The sequence below is a fragment of the Helicoverpa armigera genome, chromosome 4 (genome assembly GCF_030705265.1).
Source record: "Helicoverpa armigera isolate CAAS_96S chromosome 4, ASM3070526v1, whole genome shotgun sequence".
NCBI classification, from domain to species: domain Eukaryota; kingdom Metazoa; phylum Arthropoda; class Insecta; order Lepidoptera; family Noctuidae; genus Helicoverpa; species Helicoverpa armigera.
The window spans coordinates 3,179,140-3,191,734 of NC_087123.1; the positions used below are offsets into that span (position 1 = coordinate 3,179,140).

General features: G+C 34.1%; 1 protein-coding gene across 1 annotated transcript in view; it reads right to left on the reverse strand.

The window, feature by feature from the left end:
* Positions 1–11,943, reverse strand: part of LOC110380985 (cardioacceleratory peptide receptor) — a 52,156-nt gene extending 40,213 nt beyond the window's left edge. The window contains exon 1 of the mRNA XM_064034513.1: positions 11,715–11,943. The gene's annotated coding sequence lies outside the window, so the exon portion shown is untranslated. The remainder of the gene's footprint in view (positions 1–11,714) is intronic.
* Positions 11,944–12,595: the final 652 nt, after the last annotated feature.

Below are 12,595 nucleotides of genomic sequence, written 5' to 3' on the forward strand. Positions count from 1 at the left end.
AAGTTCCAGAGTTGAGCCTACATCGACAAAAAATCCCTTAAGTTTTAGAGATCGACTGTTGTCAGCAGTTTTTCTTTTCTTGTAAGTAATTCGACATGAGTCGGGAATTCAGTGGCGTTGAATAACATAAACTATAAGAAATTCAATTAAATATCCACCTATAGCAGAAAGCTAGAAAACAGAAACTGCTGACATTAAAAAAACTAAAACCAGTTAAACACAGACCCTTATCTTTACTACAAAAAACAAATCTAAAAGAACAAAAAACAAACGATATTATCAACCGAAATTGTCGTTCACAGTCTTGTAAATCGCTCCCATGGCGGTGTAAAGCATTCAAACATGTTCCAAGTCGATCGCAATACTTTCCTTAAGATTTACAGCGTTGTTGTACGAACACGACATTAATCAAGTGGCGTAAAAGAAAATACGCCTTTACTTAGTGTGGGTGCGTTCATGAATAAGGAAATGTGTTTAAGTTCTTAGTTGTATGTGAGAAAAAAACTACGTAATGGAGCATGGTAGTGTAGCTTTGTAATAAGAAAGGAGAAAATATTAGGTCTTAAATGAATCTTGTAATACATTTTTTTTTGGAAATGATCAAATAGCCGCGTCAGGTTGGCAGACACGTGCTGTCTGAAACACGCCATGTTCCTTCTGGAGTACTTCATGTACTAGGAGGACCGCAGTAACTCCTTGGAACAACCCTGTAGTCATAGCAGGCTTAGCCCCCAAGGGGCCCCGTTGAGGAATCTTCTCATCCTCAGTTTGAAATGCAGTTTCTAATATAATTTTGTACACAACCTTAATTGTTTCGGAAAAACTAATAAAGTACAGTAACCTGTACACTGCCGGTTATCACTCTTCAAAAAATTTCACTCGTCCCAAAGGGAATAGAACACGTAAACACAAAAATAAGCTAGGCACGAACAAACTAAGACTAATCTTAGACATAAGTCAAAAATATGATATACAGTATGTTTACCTGTTAGTAACTAAATAAGACTTTTAGTCTGGCTCGACTAAAATAAATGGCCAGATTTAGTCTCAGCGAATAGTTTCATGTAGGAACTCGGATCATTGAACCAAATGGATAAGTCATTGCCTTGCCTTGCCTTCCTCCGTGCTAAAGGAACGAGATCACCGAACATACTTGTATTGCCAATGCATACCTACGTTAAGTTTATGCTTGTGTTTGTATTTTTTTCAGAATAAGAGTTTTTTATTTGTGTGTTTATTGTCTGTGTGCGTAAAGTATCGAAAATGCATGAGTGAGCCATAACTATTTGTTGCTTTGCTTGGGTGACTCCCTTGCTTCCAGCACATAATTTAGCAGACATTTTCTCGCGTGACGATTCCGGAAGGTTGAATGCTCCAAGCGTGGGACATACTGATACAGATTAGTTTCTTAGTAACTTAAACCAGGCTTTGTTTTCTGTTCGCCTCTGTAATGGAAATCATTTGTTCTACACTGCGGTTCAGAATAAAAAGCTGTGTATTTTGTAAAGCTTAAACGAGGTCTAGATTTATTTTTGAAAGGCTGATAAATCTTTTTCAGGAATATTTATTTATATTATCGAGCTCAACTTAGAATTTAGTCATGACAGACAGCCCGACAGATGGACTTATTTTTCCATTAATAGATAATAACATTAACAAGAAATATACTCATAAATAAATAAAGATTTTTTGAAGCTTTCATTTTGTTTAGTATCTTGAAAATTGTATCCTTACAACGTCGGAGATGGAGAGAACTAATATATAAAGAAGAAACTACGTCCGAACATGGCCTTATTTACAAAGATAATTACGTATTCATGTAAGATACCTCGCCCCGGGTGTAACCAAGTAACTAAGTTCTGTACAAAACTTAATTTTCGGACCGCTTGCTTTTTGAAATAGGATATTACTGGAAACCACAATTTGTGACAAAGTCAAAGTCAAAGTCAAATCATTTATTTCATTTAGGCCTTTACAAGCACTTATGAACGTCAAAATTATAACTAAGTTTGATTCTAGTTGCCCATTCCAAAAGTAGCTTCCTATGGAGAAGAACGGGCAAGAAACTCCATGGTTACTCTTTTTAAAAATAATATAGTATTACAATTTGTATGTATTGATACATACAGTAAAAGCATGCGAAGATCATGTAGAATCGCAAAGACAAATGAGGATAAAGTGACAATTAAAATGCTACATGGTGTTCACATTTACAAATTGGTTTATATTTTGGTACAAAGTTACAAACAAATAATCAAAAGATGAATACAATTTTATTTGCTGGTGTAATTTTAATTTGTTAATTAATTAGATATTGTCAGTATGTCCTATGGAGCAGGACCAGCATGTTTCCAAGCATTTTATCTTGAATGTAATCTTCTAATTTATAATATGCTTGCTTACAAAGTGTGGCTTTTATATGAGTTTTAAACCGCATGTCATTTAGTTCCAGAATGTTGTCTGGTATTTTATTATAACATTTGACACAATATCCCATGAAAGATGTATGTACTTTAGATAATCTAAACTGCGGGATAGCTATCTTATTTTTATTTCTAGTATTATAATTATGTCTATCACATATTTTTTCAAACAAATGTAAGTTTTTCCTAACATACATGATATTTTCATAAATAAATTGGCAAGGTACGGTCATGATATTAATTTTTTTAAACAGTTCCCTAAGAGATTCACGACTACGTAAGTTGTACATAGCTCTGACAGCTCGCTTTTGCAAGATAAATATGCATTCAATGTCAGCAGCTCGTCCCCACAGCAGAATGCCGTACGACATGATGCTGTGGAAGTAACTAAAATATACCAGTCTAGCTGTTTCTACGTCCGCTAGCTGCCTCATCTTTCTAATAGCATAGGCGGCCGAGCTAAGACGACCCACAAGAGATGTAATGTGGGGTCCCCACTGTAGTTTTTTGTCAAGAGTGATTCCCAGGAAAACTGTTTGATTTATAAATTCTAGTTTTTCACTATTAAGTATAATGTCACATTCACTACTTTTTACATTTGGCAATGAAAATCGAATGCATTTTGTTTTTTTTTCATTAAGAGCCAAGTTATTTGCGTTGAACCAATTTTGAACCTGGATAATGGAATTGTTTACGTCGTCTAAGGTACGTCTACGTCGATCAATATTAAAAATAAGAGAAGTGTCATCGGCAAACAACACCATTTTAGGTTGATTATCAAATAAGTAGGGCAAATCATTTATGTAAACTAAAAAGAGGAACGGACCTAATATAGAACCTTGTGGTACGCCCATTGCCATCACTGAACCTCGTGAATTTACGCCGTTTACTTGAACTTTAAGTTGCTGACCTAACAAAATTCGGATTTTCAAACTTGTGTAGGTTGAAAGTAACGTTTGGATTAAAACAGAAGTAAGGTCCTAGTTTGAAAATGTGACTTTGTTTTAAGGCTTTTTTTTGGAGAATTATCACCTGATTCAAGCCCTGGCCTGAAGTAATCTGACTTATTCATTTCTTGATCAGTAGTTGCAGCGTAAATAAATGTCAGTATTTTACTGAAAAAAAAAACCACCATGTTTCTTCTGGTGCCCTTTGTGTACCAGAGCCAAGTACATTACATTCTAACTCTTTCGAACAATCCGGCAGTTAAGATGGGCTTAAAAATAGCCTAAATTTCAAACTCAATTTTTATTATCCATTTGCTAAGCGTGAAGAGTGAAATAGATTTAAACAGCTAATATTTATATATCTACTAGCGACCCGTTCCGGCTTCGGGATAACAGTATTTCCCTAATATTTAATTTATGTTATGATATATATAAACCTTACTCTCCAATTACTCTATCTACTAAAAAAATCCGCATGAAAATTGGTTGCCTAGTTTTGAAGATTTAGGCGTGCAACGGGACAGAAAAAGCGACTTGTTTTGTACTATGTAGTGATAGACTGTAGTATAAAATACCATAGTATACAACCAAGTTTAGATAATTCTAAACGAGGTCAGAAGGGAAAAGAAACGTTTAATCTCTTCTAAATTGTCCTTCACACTGTTTCGTGTAATTAAAATTCTTTGTTCCCAAAAACGTGAATCTATCAATAGATTAGCATTAGCCTTGGTACATTTATTTTCGGAGTCAGTTGAATAAACTGAGAGTATTGTAAAGAAAATAAACTCATACGTAAGTCATATAAATATTAACTCGAATTCTTTCATTCCTAAGAAGGAGAAATAGGTATACAGTCATTCAAAAACATTTAGTTTCATAAACGAGTAGTAGTTCTCCCACGATTCCGTCCGCATCCTGAGGGATCTCCTTACTGCAACTTTAAAAAGAAGCCCTTTCTCAGAGGTTTTTTAAATTCTTTTAACGTGAGGGCGGGAAAGAAATTATTTTCGCATTTAATACCTATATTTGTTAGCAAAGAAGTATGTGCAAAATACCACGAAATGGGTCTTCTTAAAATGCAAGACCGAATTCTTGAGAAGACCGTTTTAATTTGATTTTATTACCGTAAATTAATTGGAGGAAAAGTTTGTTATTTAGAAAAAAAAATTAGGTTACTCGTGTTCTGCCCACGATGCTCATCTTGTTAGGATTTTTAAGATTTTTGAAGAAGTTATTAAATCCAAGAATTAAATTAAATTTATGTAAAGGTTACGGCAAATATCTTGAATAGGACTTTAAAGTCTGAAATTGCCTTGAGCAAGCGTGTTGATTAGCTTTCAATAAATTCTTCTGTGTGAGGAAAGGCCTCATAAAAGGGCTGATGATGATTAAATCCGTAGAAGCCTGAGTTCTGTTCACAGAGGCATAATTCTTGGTTATACAACATTAGATTCATGTAAAGTAACGACATATTGGTGTTATTATCTCGAGGCCCTACAATTTATATCGCTTATCCTTTCGAGGCCGATTTAAATCTCTGTTAGAGGCGGACCATCGTGTCTCTAAGTCCAAAATTACTTAAGCACAAAATTATACGTTCACATTTCAAATAATATAAAAAATTAAAACTTAACATTTTTTGGGCGACATGACACTCGGTTTTATAATACCGATTGGCTCAAAAAAAAAACAACAAAAAACAAAACAGTTGACAACTACCAAAACAAAAATGACGTTTAAAACCGAGCGACAGATTTTTACGTTTCAGTCGTAGGTATACATATAGGTGTTTTGCTACGCGCAGTAAATCCGCCCGTTTGAACGCGCTGTAAGAACATTGTATCGAAAGACACAATATTTTTCTCAAATTCGCTGATACAAAAACTTAACTATTGTTCAGTTTGTCCCACAAACAAATTGGAGCGTATTATAGTGAGGTCATTAAGAGCATTGCAATAGAATGACTCGGGTGAAACCGCAGGAAAATGTTTATTTGCCATGACATCGACGTTATGTAGCTCACATCCTGTGTACAATGCATTGTGTTGTGGTATTTTGTGAACTAAAACTCGTTCATATATCTTAACCGCTATGTGGCTTTGGTTAATATTAATCGATGTAAAATCGGTTAAAAGTGGTAATCGATTTGCATATTGCGGTATTTTTTTGCCTATTTAACTGTCACCGGTAAAAAAACAAACTTCATTTAATCTATTATAATGTGTCCGTAAAAGGCACATCATGAAATAAAAAAAAAACTATTTATAGATTTTTATTAGGAGCATCGAAATATATATGTATTATAATATTATGATTTTTAGTGTCCTTTTATTTACTACAGAACATCGGTTTTTATAATTACAAATTATAACTTGTTCACTTTTTTTTAGCTTTATCTAAACAAAATTTTGTACTGACCTTTCGAGTAGGTGCTTCTATATTTGCATGGTAGAATTAAATTTAGATAGATGTATCAGAATCTTCTTTCAATATTAACTGAATACGTTCATACATCTTCAATGTTTTTTCAGCGTAATTGAGAGCATTTATTTGAACAGTTTATTTTCGTCGTTCCTACTAGGTCAATGTGGTGGTAGGTAATTTTATTTTATTACGTGTGTACCAGCAGTTAATGGTACGAAAAATCGTAATTTTCGTCTTATTGCCACGAAATTAAACGTGAAAATGTGACATATTTATTGGGCCTAGTGTTATTTATTGGCTTCTGTTAATTTATGAGTACGTGACGAATAAGAATAAGCATTACTTATTCATATGAATAAAATAGGTTAAAAACAATGGATTGTGGACTGTTTTCATGTCTGGAAAAATAGTGACTAAGGCAATGTTTACTATAAATGGAAAATTTTGTTTGTGACACTTTAATGATTGTGATGAAAAAATGGCAATTGACATAGTAGGTAATATAGAATCCCGGGGACAGGGATAAGCTTCTGTTATCCTATTTTTTCATAAAACTAATTTTAGTATTGCGCAATGGAGTTTACTACGTGTCATATAATTTCCAAGAAAGATCCTAATTACAAAAGAATATTCATGCCCGATTCAAACAATAACTTACGTATTACGGTAGTATGAAATTACCCCCAAAAATTGGTCCCAATTAAGTATGTGCTTTTCAAGTAAATTACTAAAAAACGACTTTCGTTTTAATCTGAATTAAATTTCAGTTCATGTTACACCTTCATGCATAATTACACGTCTAGCTTACATTTTGATTGATACACATGATAACATGGTGATGATGATGATGATTTCATTTTTTTTATAATGAGAGTGGAAGAAGTTTATTACAAGCATATCGATTAAAAAAGAAACTCTTTATGCGTTCTATTTTCATGTTCCAATATTCAAATCTGTAACCAAAATCTCGTAGCAACTTATCATTGGCCAAAGTTTTGTAAGAATAACCAGAAGAGCCTATAATAAAAGTTTATTTTTCCAAAGCTAACAAAAATTGTTCAGTCTAACAACGATGTTAAAACAGTATTTAAGAAAGGAAAATTTATTTCAGTAATGATTCTTCCAAACATCAAACGCGCGAGTATTTCAACGATAATAACACATTTACAAGCAAACAGCGTGTTTAGATATAATTTATGAATGAAGACGCCGCAAGTATTCACATACTATGTACAAAAATAACGTTACATTTTGTGCCTACTTTATAAGTCATAAAACTACGAAATTATCTTCAACGTATGAGCTGAGAAAATTCCGAGGAAATTGTAAAATATTTTAGGATTCAAACATTAATTATGAACCTTAAATTAATTATGAATATTTATTTTTCACTCATTCATTCATTCATTCATTTCATTTTTCATCTTTAATCCCATTTAGATGTAAAAAATGCGATTTGAGACTCCAATTGATTTGAGGCGCCAGAGAGTCCGCACCTCTCATCCCGGCCGCCGCGCTGGACCAGGTAGACACCATGGGCGCCGGGTGTCGCGAGATGACTCCCGGCCACCGTAGGCGTGGGTCTGTGGGCGGTGAGTTCGGGTGGCTCATCGTCCCTCTGTCTTCCTAGACGACATACCCGTGTCGACGGCGCGCGTTGTTCCACGCGCTCCTCAAAGAGACGTCAGCAACCCCAGCGGGGCCCAGCAGGGCCAAGGCCTGCCGGGGCTGCGGGTTGTTCGAAAGAGATACCGCGGCCCTGGTACATAAAAGGCCTATGACGGAACACGACGATTTTAGTCAGTAAGAGTCTGACACTCCCTCACCGCTGCTAACCCACAGCGGGAGGGGTCATTTGATGATTTTACGTCGATAAAAAAAAAAAGACTGCTAAGTAAGGAGCAGGCGGTAAAGACAGACTTTTGTAGACTAAAATTCCGTTTGCGATACTTTTTAAAAAGTACCAACCGGCCATATTCGATAAATGGTCTATATTGCACTGGAAGAATTGTTTAAATCTGTCTTGTAGTTGCTGAGATCAGCGCACTTAAGTAAGCAAGCAAACAAACAAACTCTTCAGTTATAAATTACTGCAAAATAAGCATATCTACGAAATATGATGTTATAATGAGTAAGGAAATAACAATTAAAAGAGCAATTTCCATCCTACCGTCTAAAAGGGGAATTTCCGTCAATAACATTTTACTCAGAAAATTCATCACCAAAATAATTAATTAAAATTTTGAGGCAATTCTAAGAATGCTAATCAAAGTGTGATGTGATTATAACATCATTACGGCTATAATATTATGCTTTTAATTAAATATCATATACAGTATACCGATTTCGGCGAAATAACGATTCACCTGTTGTGTTTGTGTATTAAAGCCAAAATTTTGCTTAGTAAGGCTTATGAAGGCATTTTTTAAAGCTACAAGTAGGTAATTATGATATTTTTTCATAAAATAGCAAGAATTCTATCTATTTTGTAGGTTTAGGTCTTTCTCAAATTTCGAGTTGCTCCACAATAATTCATTTGTAATAGTCGTCTATCAACCGATAGATACAAAACTAGAAGGAGAGCTTATAGCAGATCAAATGCGATCACGACTACCTCTAAATCAAACCAACTGTTAGTCTGACTACATCATCATCCTCCGAGCCTTTACCCAACTCTGTTGAGGTCGGCTTCCAGTCTAACCAGATTCAGCTGAGTATAGTTATCGGCACGGATGTTGAGCTCTCGGCGGAAGAGTGGGGATCGCTTTGCGCACTGTACACATAAGGCAATAAACCAATAAATCGCTTCTGCGCAGGTGAAGGTCAAGGCTCAATATCCCTGCCGATAACTATACCAGTGTCTTACAAAGAACGACTGTATTTTACAGTATGACTACAATTTCCACAAAATAATTACAAAAATAAATCCGTCCTTGCAAAACTTTGTCCAAAAAAAGTTCATGATACTTAAGCCGTCAGTAAGTTTCTTTTAGACCTTGTTATAAACCTCATCTTTTAGGTGTCATTAAACCAGTTTTAAGTTACCATCATTTGGGTAACTCTAAATTATACCTACTCCGTTTTCAGAAACTTAAGCCGAAGGAATTGACTGGTTTTGAATTGAAGTATGTTTGTCTGTTCGTTTGGTAGCTTAAGTGTGAAATGGCAGAACAAATAAATAAAGAAATTTAGCGGCAGCTACTCTTTCTAAAATGGTTCTGTACATCTAATCGCAATAAATTAGATCTGTTTTCTGTAGTTATTTGTTAGATAGCCTAAAAGGCTTGTTGAAATAGAAAACCAACAATTAGCAGGAGCTCAATTACCTAAGGACACGGATTAAATGACATACCTAGAATTACTCTTTATATTAAATTGGCGAATCGCCAAAATGCTACCTATAAACACGGACTGTGCAACCACAACGACAGCTAACAGGAAATGTCGGGGTATTAACATTGTTTTGTAAATGACGTTTTGATTTAAAGCAATAAATTGTCCCTGATACTGGATATTGCGCAATCATTAAATTTTATTTATTAGACCGCCGAACCCGGTTTGATGAGCTTTTAAATAATTTGAACGAAATATGATGGTTGATTTATGAGTTTTATAGCATCTCTTCGATAACACCAAAAAGCAACGGAAACGATACGCCAGAACTTTTAAAATGAACTATTTCTAGGTTTGTTAGAAAGTACAACGGATATTTCTAATACTACTATACAATTTTTATTAATTTACTTAATGAAAAACATCTTCTCACAATCACTACGAGTACCACATCATTATATAATATCACCGTATCATATCCTTCGCAAAAACAGCCGTTCATAATGCTTTGTCATCCATTGACGATCATCTTCCTCAAAGGAAAAAATAGTGCAGTGAGCTAGCAGTGAGTATTTATTCCACTGTTATTATCTCAAAATCATGATGTGTACGTAACGTATATATGGCAAGGCAATTACGAATTAAGTATTCTTTGTCTGAATACAGAGACAATCTGAATTCAAACAGATGTAATATATTCAGCCTTACGGAGCTTAAAGGTAGGTTTTGAATACTAGCTACCGGCTGTAACTGCCGACTACGCGTGCTGCGAATGTATGAAAACGGCTTTAGCTGCATATGCTTGCATAAAACTTTTTGGCTCTCAGATATCCATGCAGTCACTGCAAGAGTGGAGTTGCAGTCGGCAGCTAGCATTAAAAAAGTACCTTATACTACAACTACGTACCTTGTACTACCTATAGGTAAGTACTGATAATTCTGACCTAAAACACTCCTCTATCTTTGAGAAAAGGCGTGACAAAATGCCATGTCACGGGCTCATGTAAACCATAGCTCAAAGCTTACGTAAGACAAACTGAAGTTGCGTGCAGATTTACTTTATCCTACGAACTAGGAGCCTCATTAGAATTTAATACCTCTATGTACCTACCTCTATTTATAAGGACCGGGTACTTAGGTACGCGTATGGCATGCATGAGTAAAGTTATGAGTTATGTGGAAATCTGGTCCTACGCAAATTTTGTGACTTGAATTCAGTTGTGGGTTATGTTATCTTAATTTTAGGGACCTACTAGCCTGTGCCTGTGCTTGTTATAACAGTGACATATCAGTGGAGTTATGTAGACATGAAATTTATTGCAGGTACCAGTATAAATTAAAAAAAATACCTATATATCTAAACCCAAAAACGTCATGATAACCCATAAAATTTTATATGTATACAAGTATTATATAAAATTGTCGATATTACACATTATTTAATTATTCAATCTTAATGTTAAAATCAAAATTGCTCTATAGGTACTTATTGGTCTGAGGTTACTTTTAATTAAGTTGTTAATAATACTTAAGAACGTAATTTTGTTGATATTTTAAAGTATTTGGCTCTTCAAATATCGACATCGTGTAATCAAATTAATTCACAGTCAAATAAGTTAAAACTTAATTATTATTTTTTATTTTACGACCTAAAAATCGAACCCATATACTCTATCATTACCCACACAGCGATTCGAAACCGTTCGGCATTTGGAACATACAATAAAATTATCAAAGTTTAATTTCATTTGAATACGATCTTTGTTTATCAGAAATTATTTATCGCCCCAAAAAACCAGTCCATAATATTAAAACCTGTGACTCCGAAATCCACCCCGCCCAATTAAAGTGAAATCCATTATATCAGCAGCTTGTAAATAAACGGTTTCGCACACAAAACAAAAGACGTATAAAGTTATGATTGTCTAAAAGCCGGGAAGGGCGGCTTCCCTTTGTCGTTTTGCCAAATTTCCTTTGCACGTCAGTTTGTCTAACCTACCTGTTTGATCAAGACTTGTATATTAAATACGTACGTTTATTGTTGGGTAAATATTTTGTCTTGTAGAACTTTAAGTTAAGGTTAAGCTGCATTAGTCGCGGTCAATTTAAGGATGGGTAACCGCTGTCTTTTCAGTAAAAGCTTTGTAGCTAATTCTCGTTTTCAGCACTCGTATTTATGGCTATGATAGCAAATATAACTACTTCCGAAAAGTATTTATAACATAAAATTAATAAAATAAGTATGTACAATTATTGTACATTCATTCATAAATATCATGAATTTCAAGCCACTTTATATTCAAAAATGTTAAGATAAATTCAGTTTAATTCAGCGTATAAAAACAACCGCATTAATTAAAACATTAGCCGAAAAAACACAATAGATACCAAGAATTCACCAGATTAAAAAAAAATATCATCCTAACATAATCTCAACCAGAAAAATTATGTATTCTGTCTACAAGAAAACTTTCAATTACACTTCAAGCCAAAAAAACTACACCCTCCGTAACATTTTAACGACTTCCCCGAAACTAATTTATCAAACTTCACAGTATGTTCTACGAGGAACATGGTAAGTACTTACTTGTCAACATCCCAACTTTTTCAATCTTAAGTCTACACCAAAGTTTTAACACTACACCGAACACACACAAAAAAAGAACACAACATTTATTAATTTAAATAAATATAAATACAAAATTTATTTTAAATTACACATTATTTTTTTATTAATAAAATAAATTAATTGAAAGTTTATTTTTATATTATCTCCGAGAGTTATTATATTATGTTCGCGACTATACGCGCAACCGTCCGTTCCTCGCGACTGTCGGTTTCAGAGTCGCTTGTTCGCTGAAAACTGAAGACGGGTCGCGACTGTACGCATCGCAGACACTTTACATATCGACTGTACACGTGCGTGACGTATTTGATATCCTTTATTCAATTTGAACTATTAATCTAGTATTGTTTTGTTGGTATGTATTTTTTTTGTGATAGCTTTGTAAGGAATGGGGTCAATCAATGTAAGGAAGTACATTTTATGATAGAAAAACGATAGTTCAGGACGAATGAGTAGGTGTTTTATTTGTTTAGGCAATTGGGCATTTTATTATTATTTATGATTTACATACTTCAAAAGAAACTTATTTTATGAAAGTCATTCGTTACATTTGTATGTGAAATAAAAAATAGTTATTTACTTATTGACAAAACTAATTCACATACAGTTTTTTTTTACCAACACCATCAAACCTTAGGGCCAGAAAACATAAAAACAATTTCACTAATAATAAAAACACATTTAGAAATTAGAATTAAACATCCGAATTGAGAACCTCCTCCTTCTCTCGAACTCGGTTAACACTCCAAAATATGACACTCATAAACAGCAGACGCACAAAAGTTATAAAATGAAGTGGTAAACGGCCATCTTTATCTCCACCATTCGCACCAAATATCAAA